The 13,990-nt window shown below is 44.9% G+C and overlaps 1 pseudogene; it reads right to left on the reverse strand.

The window, feature by feature from the left end:
* LOC137661103 (uncharacterized) overlaps nucleotides 1-12,547 on the reverse strand; it is a 52,014-nt pseudogene extending 39,467 nt beyond the window's left edge.
* Between the last annotated feature and the right edge of the window lie 1,443 nt (nucleotides 12,548-13,990).

Consider the following 13,990-nt stretch of genomic DNA (forward strand, 5'->3'; position numbering starts at 1 on the left):
CTTTCATTACTGTTTTAGAAAAAATTGTCAGGTATAGATACACTAAGTGCTGGTGCTGCTGCATTCAAAAAGGAGTGGAACTTGTCAAAGTGCTAGTCAAAAAGTAAGAGGGAGGGACAACCATGGTATCATGGTTCAACTACCCCAACATCTGGTAGAAAAGTAGCACGGCAAGCTGTAGGCAATCCAAGAGCCTCCTGGAGGGCATTGAGGATAACTTCTTAAGCCAGGTAATAGCCCTACCAGAGAGGATGTGATACTGGACCTGACGGTCACCAACACAAGTGAGCTAAGCGCTGATGTTAAGATTGGAGGTAGCCTGGGCTGCAGTGATCATGCACTAGTAGAGTTCATAGTCCTGAGGGATATGGGTCAGGCAAAGAGTAAAGTCAGGACCCTGAATTTTAGAAAAGCAAACTTCCAGCTGTTCAAGGAGCTAGTCAATAGGACCCCCTGGGAAACTGCCCTCAGGGACAAGGGTGCAGAACAGAGCTGGTAGATCTTTAAGAACACTTTCCATAGAGCGCAAGAGCTCTCAGTCCCCAGATGTAAGTAATAAGGAAAGGAAGGCAAGAGACCAGCATGTCTGAGTCAAGATCTGCTGGTCAAACTAAAGGGAAAGAAGGAAACACACAGGCGGTGGAAGCAGGGACAGGTATCCTGGTAAGAGTATAAGGATGCTGCCTGGTTGTGTAGGGATGGGGTCAGGAAGGCCAAGGTGCGGATGGAGCTGAAATGGGCAAGGGGCGCAAAGAATAATAAGAAGGACTTCTATAGGTATGTCAGCCAGAAAAGGAAGATCAAAGAAAGTATACCCCCTGATGAACTGTTAACAATGGACAAGGAGAAGGCTGAGGTACTCAACAATAATTTTGCCTCAGTCTTCACTGACAACCTCTCTTCCCACACCTCTTGAGTGGATGGATGGCAAGGCAGGGACTGAGGGAGGGAAGTTCCTCCCACTGTAAGAACAGGCTCGTGACCACCTGAGGAACCTGAATATACGTAAGTCTATTGGACCTGACGAGATGCATCCTGGAGTCCTGAGGGAACTGGCTGATGTAGTTGCCAAACCACTCCCCATGATATTTGAAAAGTCATGGCAGTCAGGTGAAGTACCTGGTGACTGGAAAAAAGGAAACATTGCACCCATTTTTTGACAGGGTAGAAAGGAGGTCCCTGGGAACTACTGACCTGTCAGCCTCGCCTCTGTGCCTGGGAAGATCATGGAACAGATCCTCCTAGAAGCTATGTTAAGGCACATGGAGGACAGGGAGGTGATTCAAGACAGCCAGCATGGCTTCACCAAGGGCAAGTCCTGCCTGACCAACCTAGTGGCCTTCTGTGATAGAGTGACTACATCACTGAACAAGGGAAGCGCTACGTAAGTCATCTATCTGGAATTCTGTAAGGCCTTTGACACAGTCCCTCACAACATCCTTCTCCCTAAATTGAAGAGATATGGATGTGATGGATGGACTGTTCACTGGATAAGGAATTGGCTGAATGGTCACATCCAGAGAGTAGTGGTCGATGACTCAATGTCCAGATAGAGATCAATGATGAGTGGTGTCCCTCAGGGGTCTGTATTGGGACCAGAACTGTTTAATATCTTCATCAATGACATAGTAGGATCAAGTGCACCCTCAGCAAGTTTGCAGATGACACCAAGCTGAGCGGTGCAGTTGACATGCCTGAGGAATGGGATGCCATCCAGAGGGACCTGGACAAGCTCAAGAAGTGGGCTTATGTGAGTTCACATGGCCAAGTACAAGGTCCTGCACCTGGGTCTGGGCAATCCCCAGTATCAGTACAGACTGGGGGATGAAGGGATTAAGAGCAGCCCTGAGGAGAAGGACTTAGGGGTGCTGGTGAATGAAAAGCTGGCATGAGATGACAATGTATGCTTGCAGCCCAGAAAGTCAATTATATCCTGGGCTGCACCAAAAGCAGCATGGCCAGCAGTTCGAGGGAGATGATTCTCCCCCTCTACTCTGCTCTCGTGGACCCCACCTGGAGTACTGCATCCAGCTCTGGAGTTCTCAGCACAGGAAAGACATGGACCTGCTGGAATGAGTCCAGAGGAGGGCCACAAAAAAGATCAGAGGGCTGGAATATCTCTCCTATGAGGAAAAGCTGAGAGAGTTGGGGTTGCTCAGCTTGGAGAAGACAAGGCTCCAGGGACATCTTATTGTGACCTATCAATACTTAAAGGGGGCTTATAATAAAGACTGGGACAGACTTTTTAGTAAGGCTTGTTGTGCTAGGACAGGGGATAATGGTTTTAAACTAAAAGAGGGTAGATTTAGACTAGATGTTAGGAAGAAATTTTTTACAAACAGGTTGCCCAGAGAGGTGGTAGATGCGTCATCCCTAGAAACATTCAAGGTCAGGTTGGACAGGGCTCTGAGCAACCTGATCGAGTTGAAGATGTCCCTAGTCTTTGCGGGGATGTTGGACTGATGACCTTTAATGGTCCCTTCCAATCCAAACTATTCATTTTCTATGATTATATGTCTCGCTGTTACTGACTACTGAAAATTATTAACTCTGACACTTTTTAATAATTCTCTATATCTATTCCCCCTACTCCCCTGTCCTGGTTTGGACTAGGACAGACTTTTCAGTTAAGTTTCTTTTAAGTGACTACTTTTCTGAAGTTGACTACACATGCCAGTTGCCACGGGAACTAGGATCCCTGTTGGGTCTCTGTCCCACAGAAGAAGGGGCTGTAGAGTGTCGCACCTGCAGGGAGGAGCAGACAGGACAGGTGACCCAAACCTGACCAAGAGGGTGTTCCATCCCACCCATGTGATATACTCAGTTAAAAGCTGGGGGACCACGAGGGTCAGGCTCTCTCTTCCCCTATGGCCAACATCCTGGGAGGACCCTGCCCATGCTCCTGCTGTTGCTCCTGGATCCAGTTCCTGCCTGCTGCCACGTGTGCTCCGGGACTGCCCAGCGCCTGCCCTGCAACATCAGTGGTGATGTGGTCGTCATTGGGGGGGGGAGCTCAGTAGAGGTTTTGTATATAGTTCATTATTTATTACACTCTTTCTTTACCTTGTTACTGTTTATTAAAAGTGTTTTACTTTCCAATGTGTAAGTCTCTCTCCCTTTTCTCTTTTCCTTTTCCCCTCTGGGGAAGGAGAAGTTTAACAGAGAGTGTCTGCTGTCCATTTAACCACCCAGCCAGCCTTAAACGGTGACATCCCCCTACCCCATTTTTATACCAGTGTCCATTTAACCACCCACCCAGCCTTAAACAGTGACATCCCCCTACTCCCATTTTATACTAGTGTCCTATCTTTTCTTCTTGAAAAGATAGAAATTTGTGAAAGGAGGAAGAACACGTTGATACTGTACTCCTCCTGATGAAGAAAACAGCTTAAAAGTTGCCATGAACCCTCTTAACCACCATTGTCCTTGAGGAAAGCTGCTCCTGTCAACCTTAGGACCAAGACGGATGTTGGAATGGGGAGCATGACACCAGAAGAAAGGGGAATAAGTATGACTGAGTTTTCTCAGATAAAAGATTCAACCGTTTTATTATTGAAAGTTTTTTGTATTATTTACATGATTAGGACTACTTGACTGAAAACTAGTCAGATTAACAGTAAATTCTTGGCCTCACAAAAAAAAAAATCAGGTTTCAGATATTTAGATGACCAAAAAGGAAAAGGTTATATTTGTGAGGCTTTATAAACTGTATAAAATATTTTCCAAGTACCTTGTATTTATACTATAACTCATTGCCCTGATGAAAGAAGCAGCAAATCTTCATTTTCCCATTTTATTCAGAGAAAAATAAGATACACTGAAGTTATATCAAGTAAGCATTGAGAGAAAAGTCTCAAGCACCCTGTACTGCTCCACTATTATACATTGTAAATAATTTCTTTTAAGTGCACAGGTGTAGTTAGCTTATCAAAGAAATTCCTTGAATAAGCTTAAAAAAAGAAAGACTTTAACAATTTCTCCACTTTTAGCAGGGTCTGGAAATGTCTTAAAACTTGCACTATGTACTCTCTTAAGAAATAAATTTCCTGAAATTTATGATAAATATCTCTTAAGCCTTCAGAAACTGTCAAGACAATAGAAATCTTATTAAATGCAATGCTTGTTTAGTTTTTCTGTGATGTCATGAGGAGCTGTGGAGTTGAGCAGTAAAATTCGGCAGCATTGTCATTATACAGAATAACAATATCCTCTGTGCAACTGACTTGTTGAAGACCCCCCTGCAGCTGGAGTGTGCTGCTTCAGTTTCTCATATGAGAGATTAGGTATCAATCAGCTGGAAACTCAAAGGTAATCCGTAAAATTTTCTCAGGTTATTATTTGACTTTTTTTTTGTACCTTATGTAGAGAAAAGGGAAACATTAATTCTTTTTTTCAAGTTTAAAATTAATTCTGTGAATCTAAACCTGCTTGTCTGTCTTCATTCTTCAAAATTATCACTCTGTGTTGGTTGTTTGGGGGTGGGAGACAGGCAAGAGTGTTCATGTTGGTGTGTGAGCTAACAAAAAACCCTGTAAATCCTAGATCTGATCCCATTGCCTTGCACCTTTTTTTTGTTGTAAACATCAGTGAATAAGATCAAGTTGCATTTAAAATGTCTTGGCGATTTACAATGTAAGTACATGAATACCTTCTCTAGTGAAAAAACAGGTTATAAGAAATCCCTTGCATCCTTGCTCCCTGCTTGCTTTCCTTATATTTCTGTTCCCTGCTACTTCCGTTGTGAGATACAGCTCTCTGGGGGACAACATTGCAACTAAGATACTAAAATGAAGGACCATACACTTCTTTCTGGAAAAAAAAAAAAGCTGTATTTTTAATTAATTGTTGTTACTGTTAAAATACAAATCATTATGAAGATCCAGGTTACTATTTAAACTTGTGATACAGAGTGAAAGGGTAAGAAATTCCTAGAATGGTTTTGTTATTAGGTAGAAACTACATTCTCTCTTTGTGTGGCCTACTCAATAAGTAGGGGTAGGAGCAGCAAATTACATCCACTTTGAAGATACAAAATATTGCATTTGTTTTGTACTGTCTTAATGACATCAGATCCCAGTAATGTGCTGCACATCTGGCACATGTAAAGGGAAGGTGTATTTTTAGTACACGTATTAGAGGGTAAGGCCATCCTAGCAATAGTCAGATTTCACTATAGAACTATATGCAGGTAAATTAACATCTGAAAACATAATATGAACAGAATTTAGTTACGTCACTTTTACAAAGAACAATACTCCCTTTGACACCAATTTCTGAAGAAACTGCCGTCAGGCAAGTTCCTACTGCTGTTAGTAAGATTCTGCCTTGTCACAAGCATATATCTGCAATGAGTCATTGACGGATTAGAGCTTTTACTTGTGGCAAGTGGAAAATATGTTAAGGATAATTCTCATTCTACTCTTTTATTGCAAAGCTACATCACTGCTTACACATAAAAATGTTCTTCTCTTAGTCACTCTATGTGAGAGCCCTTGAAATGTAATGGTGATGACTACTAACTAGCAAGCTAGATAGATGTTAATGCAGAGTGAGTCATTACATTTTAGGTGTAACCTACTGCCTAACACATTCAAATAATTTGAAAGAGTGATATAGGTGTGATATACAAATCATATTAAGTCTCTAACCAGTTTGAAATAGTGCACTCTCTTTTCTCAAACATATTAAGCCAAAGCATAGTCTGGCAATCCATCTCGTTGACCTTTCTCTTCTTTTATGGATCAGGCATGTGAATTCTTTTAGCTTGCAGAATTAAGCGTATAATCAACACACACACACTTCTCCTATTCAGCAGTGAATATCTACTAGTAAAAAAATATGAGACTACCCACTGAACTTCTTTAGACAGAAGTTATCAATTAGTACCACCACATTTTTCTCATATTTATACTTCTAGAAATGAGAACAAATTCTGTGTCCAATCATCAAATGATATGTAATAATACAGGAGCACCACACCACATTTCCCTGTCCATATCACAGCTGGAAAATATATTGACTTGATCAAATCCAGAAAAATATCTAAAAAACCCACACTGTTTGCACTCTAGTGAAATATACACAGTAGTATCAATATAAAACAGCCGGATCAGAACAGTATAGTTATTCTCAATCATACAATGTTATGTAAATTGCATTTCTTGCTGTGTAACACCCTCTGTAAGTCTCTAAATTAAAAAAAAAAAAAAGGAAAATGGGAGAAAACGTCTTCTTGCTGTATTTTTTTTAAATAACAATTTCTATTTGACTTTTCATGTCCCTCTTAATGTGATAGGGAAAAAAAGGCAAGCTAATTTACAGTATCATTGCTGACTACTTTAAAAGTTCATTTAGCACACTTCCTTGTTGCTCTTTACATGAACATCTTGTGACTTCCTTTTACTGACATCCCAAAAGAATTGTTGAATAGCTGATCAGCAGAGTGCCCTTGTGGCCAAGAAGACCAATGGTATCCTGGGGTGCATTAGGAAGAGTGTGGATAGCAGGTCGAGGGAAGTTATCCTGCCCCTCTATACGGCCCTGGTGAGGCCACATCTAGAGTACTGTGTCCAGTTCTGGGCCCCCCAGTTCAAGAAAGATAAGGAACTACTGGAAAGAGTCCAGCGAAGGGCTACAAAGATGATCAGAGGACTGGAGCATCTCTCTTATGAGGAGAGGTTGAGAGCTGGGTCTCTTCAGCTTGGAGAAGAGGATACTGAGGGGAGATCTTATCAACACTTACAAATACCTTAGGGGTGGGTGTCAAGAGGATGGGGCCAGACTCTTCTCAGTGGTGCCCAGTGACAAGACAAGGGACAATGGGCACAAGCTGAAACATGGGAAGTTCCATCTGAATATGAGGAGGAACTTCTTTACTTTGAGAGTGACAGAGCACTGGAACAGGCTGCCCAGGGAGGTTGTGCAGTCTCCTTCTCTGGAGATATTCAAAACCTGCCTGGATGTGACCCTGTGCAACATGCTTTAGGTGAACCCGCTTTGGCAGGGGGTTGGACTAGATGATCTCCAAAGGTCCCTTCCAACCCTTAACCATTCTGTGAAATACCTTAGGGGCAGGAGTCAAGAGAATGGGGACAGACTTTTCTCAGTGGTGACCTGTGACAGGATGTAGTAAGGGGAAAACCGGGGGAGGCACGCTCGCGGGTGCTGGGGAACTGTCCGGAGTAAACTACTTGATCTCAATGTGAGTATGGAAGCTTCTCGTTTATTAACAAAGAAAGCAGTGGTTATATAGACTATGCATATGTTAATCGCGCGCCCCGATCGCACTTGTGATTGGTCCATAGGTTTACATATTCAGAGCCGTGACCGCTCCCTCCCCTCCCGGACGTAGTTTTGCTTCCCGCGAAGCAGGCACCACGAGGTTCTTTGTTCTGCTCCGTGCAAGGGGAGTGCAAGGTCGCTAGCTCTGGGCTTAACCATTGCTCAAAGCCTGGGTTGCTCAGACTGCTCAGTGACTGACACAGGATCGTGCCCCTTCTCACTCAACCAAACCTCTACAATTCCCCCTTCTTGTTTGTGAGCAAGCCAGGCCTGATTCACAAGTTTCATTAACGCTTTCTGCAAACAAGAAAATAAACATGGTAACATTAACAAGATAACTGCAATCACAAGAACTCCTGTAAGAACCATTTTTACCAGTTCCATCACCCATCCGATTTCTCGGGGAGGTGTGGTTTTACTGATCGGCTCGGCACCCAAAGTGGTCCCTGGTCGGTGGCCACGCACATATATCCCCGGCCACTAAGGATCACTGGCACCGGTCCTTTCCACTCCCCTGTAGCAGGTTCCCGATAAATCACCTGTAACTGAGGTATAATGGTGTTGTTATTAAATTTCAACTGCTGGTGATGTACAACAACCGGTGGTTCTTCTCGGTCCCCTGTTAAACACAGAAAATTCAAAGTAAACAACACTTTATGCAACCGCGATGTTGGATCAGTATCTACCTCCTTCTGTCTCCTTAAATATTCCTTTATGGTTCTATGGGTGCGTTCGATGATCCCTTGACCTGTCGGGGAGTGTGGTATACCAGTAACATGTTTCACTCCCCAGCGTGTTAAAAATACACGAAACTTTTGGCTGGTGTATGCTGGCCCATTATCTGTTTTGATCTGTTCTGGCACCCCCATAACGGCAAAACACGCCAACAAATGTTTACAAACCTGTTGCGCCTTTTCTCCGGACATTGCAGATGCCCAGATTAACCTCGAGAAAGTATCTACTGTGACATGTACATATTTTTGTCTCCTAAACTCTGGAATATGTGTTACATCCATCTGCCATAGCTCAAGTGCTGCCAAGCCCTTCGGGTTTACACCAATACCAATGCCTGGTCCCTGAGCCCCACACCTCGGACATGCCTGAACAATAGATTTTGCTTCATTAGCTGTTATTCCAAATTGTCTCTGTATTCCTTTTGCATTTTGATGGAAATGCTCATGTCTTTGTCTAGCTTGTTGAAATTTGTCTAAAGGAGGAATATGGCAAGCAGGGCTAACCAGAGAGTCTGCCACCTGATTGCCCTTCCCCAGACCAAGATCCCATTGATGACTCCGCACATGTATTATGCAACAAGGCGCACTGCGTTGTCGCATAATAGACCGTAATTGCAAGAATAACTGCCCAAGGCGGGGATTTTTTGTGTTTCGGAGCAATGACTCCTCCAATCGTGGGATGACACCTGCTACGTACATAGACTCTGTGACTATATTTATAGCCCCATCCAGCAATTTGTCAAGGCCCAGCCTACGGCAGATAGTTCCAGAGTCTGTAAGGTATCATCGGTCTGACCATACAGCATGTGGTGTACCCAATTCCCTTTTTCCTGCCACACACACACCACTTTGTGCTGTTTCTTTCCCGCATCTGTATAGACCGTTAACCCTTCCACTACCGGTGTTTTCTGTACTTTAGATTTTTCTATCCATTGATTTTTCTGTAATATCTGCCACAATTTACCTTTCGGTTGCTGTGAATGGACTCTTCCTTCGTACCCCAAAAACGCCTCCTGAATGGGTCGAGAATTACGGAACCACCATTCTAGGTCTACAGCATTAACAGGAATACTAATGTCCGCTGGATCCAGTCCTGTTAATTCTACAATCCTAGATCTACCCTTTCTCACTAGTTCCCCTATGGCTTCTGGTCTAGTCTGTATGCTTGTCTTTGGTTGTACACTAAGGAATACCCATTCCAACACCCAAAAAGCTTCATCTTTATCGTGGCATTTGTAGTGGCATTGGTTGTAGCCCTGGGGGAGTTCCCCCTTTTTGTTTTGCCACTGACAAATGACACCACAAACCATATTTTCACTGTTAATTACAAGCAGAGACACAGGTAGTTCACGAATGCGTCGCGAAGACCATGCAGTTTGTAATTTGGCGATGACTGACCGCAATGTGCTTTGTTGAGTCTCAGACAGCTGTATGGTGTCAGCAGGGTGTGATCGTCGCAGCAGTTCGGTGAGGGGGGCAATCTCGGTGTTCGAGATGCCAACACAGTTACGGACCCACTGAATATCTCCGAGAAGTGTTTGTACATCCTTCAGGTTCTTCAAATCTGTATGTAGCTCCACCTTTTGAGGCCAGATTTGAGCATCCGAAATTGTCCATCCTAAGTATTTCCAGGGATCAGTTCGTTGAATCTTTTCTGGTGCAATCACGAGACCTTTCTCCGCCAACGTTGTTGTTAGTTTGTGGAGACTTTCTTCTGAAAAAGGATCGGTCTGACATAACAAAATATCATCCATATAATGATAGATGATAGTCTGTGGCCATAGCTGGCGCAATGGTTTCAGTGCCCATGCCACATAAAGCTGACATAACGTAGGTGAATTTTTCATGCCCTGCGGTAGAACTACCCATTCATACCTTTGAGCTGGTTCCGCTTTGTTGATAACAGGAACAGAAAAGGCAAACCTCATGGTGTCCTGAGGATGTAAAGATATGGTGAAAAAACAGTCCTTCAGGTCTACAATCAATATATGCCATCCTGCTGGTAACATGTTAGGTGACGGAATACCTGGTTGCAATGCTCCCATTGCTTGCATTTGCTCATTAATTTTCCGTAAATCATGTAATAATCTCCACTTTCCACTTTTCTTAGGGATGACAAAAATGGGTGTATTCCAAGGACTAACTGAGGGTTTGATATGTCCTGCTTTTAACTGTTCCTCTACCAGTCCCTTAGTAATCTGCAGTCGCTCTTCAGTCATAGGCCACTGGTCAACCCACACAGGCTCATCTGATAACCAAGTCAAGGGTGGATTGGGCGACTGCTCTCCAGCGGCCATTATCAAAAATGGGTGGTTGTAAGAACCGCACCAATCTGACTTAAAACCTCTCGCCCTATGAGTGCTTCCAAAACCCCAGGCAAGGACAAGACATAAACTTTCAAAGTTACACGCTGTCCCTCTGGAAAGTGTAAGGTCACAGGGTGATGACTAACAGCTGTCATAGAATTCCCGCCAACGCCAGCAATGTGTGAATCAGGTGTTTCTAGTGTCCAATTACTTGGCCAGACGTGTCGACTGACAATGGTGATGTCAGCACCTGTATCCAACAAGGCCTGTACCTTTATATGAGTGTTGTTCTGAGACATTGTGATTGACATATTTGGTCTGTTGTCCATTCTCGTGGTAAAACATACCGCTGGTCCTGTGGAGCTAAATCCACGATCTCCACGGTAGGTAGTCGTATTAGCACCTTGTTGATAGGCAGAAAGGGGGATTATTTGTCCAACTCGACTACCTTTTGGCACAAACATAGGTGGATTAAGCGTATACATCATAATATATACGATCCCCGCATAGTCTGCATCTATGATTCCTGGAAGTATTATAAGTCCTTTTATACCAGCAGAAGATCGTCCTAACAGAAGTCCTCCCATGGGATCGAAATCCCCGCTTAGCGGACCCTGTACATTAGTAGGGACCTTCTGTACTTCTTGACTTCGCAAGGTGACATCTACTGTAATTTCCACGTCGAACCCCAGGCTTCCTCGGGGTTGCTGGTTGGTGCTGTTGTAAAAAAACCTTTGGTTCGTATGATGGGTTGACTTGTTTCCTCACGCGGCCCCTCTCCGCGCTCCTTTGGAAGTTTCCCTGACACGCCTTAGTTGAATGATTATTCCTCTGGCAGGTATCACACCAGACAGCAGCTCGGCAATCTTTTCTGACATGTCCCTTCTCTCCACATCGATAGCAATTTCCTTGAAAGGATTGTCCCGCTCGTGTTGGTCGTCGTGTCCCTTTTTGTTGTACCAGCGCTGCCAAAGGTTGAACCACCTCCTTAACAGCACTTTGCACAGCAGCAGCAACGGTATTGTTAGCTCTCTGCATATCAGCACGTTCGACTCGCTTCACCATTCTTCCACTCCTGCCACCTTTAGGTAAGCTAGCGAGCCAACTGTTTAGTTTGTCTGTTTGTGTTATCAAAAGCCAGGATCTTTAACATCTGCTGCCTGTTATCCTCATCAAGATCAGGATGATTCATTACGGCTTCCCATAGTCTATTAATAAAGTTCTCATATTTCTCCGTAGCTCCTTGAACCACCGATCCGAATGATGGGATCGCGGAGCCAGGCAAGGCTTGAAATGCTTCAAATGCAAGCTGTGCAGATTTTTGTAGTACTACTGCTGGTAACTGTAACTGTGCTTGTACCGTAGAATAAGCTCCTTGGCCTGTGAGAATATCCATAGTAACTCCATGTAAAGGATCATTTGGATCATTCATTCTCCGCGCAGCTTCATTGGCTGCTCGTTGTGCCCATTCTGAACCCCACAACAGGAACTGAGTAGGTGTCAGCAACAGTTTCATTAAATTTCGGGAGTCATGCGGGCATAAAAGATCCGCAGAAAAATCCAGGAGACTATATTCCTTGTAGCATCTGATTTTACTCCATACTGGGTAACTGCAGCTTTTGCTTGTTGGAGAATTTTCCAATCATGTGGTTCCCAAGTAGCTACTCCATTCTGTTGTAGCACTGGAAAAGCTCCTACTCCTCCTAGATTTGCTGCTGCACTCCAGTGTCCTTCTAATATGGCATCACGAATCACCCCACTCCACCTCGGTGCCCTAGGTGCAGGTGGAAGCGGAGCATCCCTGGAGTTGTCTTTGTTTTGTAATCCAGGAGCGGATGCTCTTAATTCGGTTCGCTGTACCTTTAAATCCTGCAATTCCCGCAAAACCTGTTGCAGGAGACTCGTGACATCCGTTTCTAGGTTCCCACGGTCAGGTGGTGTGGATCTTGATTGACAGGGCGAGGGCGGAAGGGGCGGGTACTCCAGCGGCGCAGAGGGGATGAGCCCGCCCGCCTCTCCGCCAGCCAGCCGCGCAGCGTCCGGAGGGGCTGACCACCCCTCCCCCTCCTGTTTCCACTCCCCTTGCCACGCGGTCCTAGGAGCGCCACGTGGTTCTTTGTTCGCAACCTCCTCCTCTAAATTCTTACCGCGCCATTTCTCCTGGGAGCTCGCCGCTTCTACCACCGTACGGACCTCAGCCACGGATGGCTTTATGTTTGCCGACATGCCCTTAACTGCCGGTAACCCGAAGAAACGAGCCAGAACCCCAGGTTTCTCTGTTTTAGCGGGGGGGTTGGGCTCCGGCGGCGCCGGCCGCATCTCAGCAGCCGCGCGGGCGACCTCTCCTTCTGCCCTCATAGTTTTTAAAGTCTCTATCACGTTTTGCCAGAGTTCACGCACCTCCTTAATTTCTTCTTCCTCGGGATCCCTCTCAACAGTCTTTTCCCACATAATGTCTCCCACTTCTTTCCATTCCTCCACAGAAAATACAAGCGCTGTGTCTTTAAAATGTCCCCAGCGCTGGCCCAACTTTATCAGCTTAATTAGCTGTTTCTCCGCTGTCTTGCTCCCTCTCTTAGAGAGGATATCTGCAAGCAGCACGATTGCAGCTTCTATCTCCATGGCTGCCCTTTTTCCAGTGTCTGCTCTGCCCTTTTGACCTGAACAGCACCTGAACTCTGGGAGCTGGGTGGCCAACCCTTCCAGTGTCTGTTCTGCCCTTAATTGAACCTGAACATCACCGCTCCCAGCCGTCTTTTTCCCAACACCTCCTTTTCGCTGCTTACCGCAGTCTCGGAGAGAGCACGCCGAAGGGAACCATCCTCTGCTACCAGTTGTAGTAAGGGGAAAACCGGGGGAGGCGCGCTCGCGGGTGCTGGGGAACTGTCCGGAGTAAACTACTTGATCTCAATGTGAGTATGGAAGCTTCTCGTTTATTAACAAAGAAAGCAGTGGTTATATAGACTATGCATATGTTAATCGCGCGCCCCGATCGCACTTGTGATTGGTCCATAGGTTTACATATTCAGAGCCGTGACCGCTCCCTTCCCTCCCGGACGTAGTTTTGCTTCCCGCGAAGCAGGCACCACGAGGTTCTTTGTTCTGCTCCGTGCAAGGGGAATGCAAGGTCGCTAGCTCTGGGCTTAACCATTGCTCAAAGCCTGGGTTGCTCAGACTGCTCAGTGACTGACATAGGATCGTGCGCCTTCTCACTCAACCAAACCTCTACAACAGGAGAAGGTACTATGGGCACAAACTGAAACATGGGAAGTTCCATCTCAATACGAGGAAAAACTTTACTTTGAGGGTGACAGAGCACTGGAACAGGGTGCCCAGAGAGGTTGTGGAGTCTTCTTCTCTGGAGATATTCAAAACCTGCCTGGATGCGATCCTGTGCAACCTGCTGTAGGTAAACCTACTTTAGTAGGGAGTTGGACTAGATGATCTCCAGAGGTCCCCTCCAACCCTAACCATTCTGTGATTCTGTGATTCTGCCATTAAAGGAATGAGTCAAACTTTTATGTTGACAGGAACTTCTCTTCACAAAAGAATATGTGAAAAAAGCAAAACCCTAGGTTTAACTGGAAACTGAGACTTTGTTAACAATGTGTTATGATATATTTTCCTTTAATTTCCTAGTAATTCAGAAAAAAAGTAGAAAACAGTAGA

This window comes from Nyctibius grandis, chromosome 1 (assembly GCF_013368605.1).
Source record: "Nyctibius grandis isolate bNycGra1 chromosome 1, bNycGra1.pri, whole genome shotgun sequence".
Classification (NCBI taxonomy): Eukaryota; Metazoa; Chordata; class Aves; order Nyctibiiformes; family Nyctibiidae; genus Nyctibius; species Nyctibius grandis.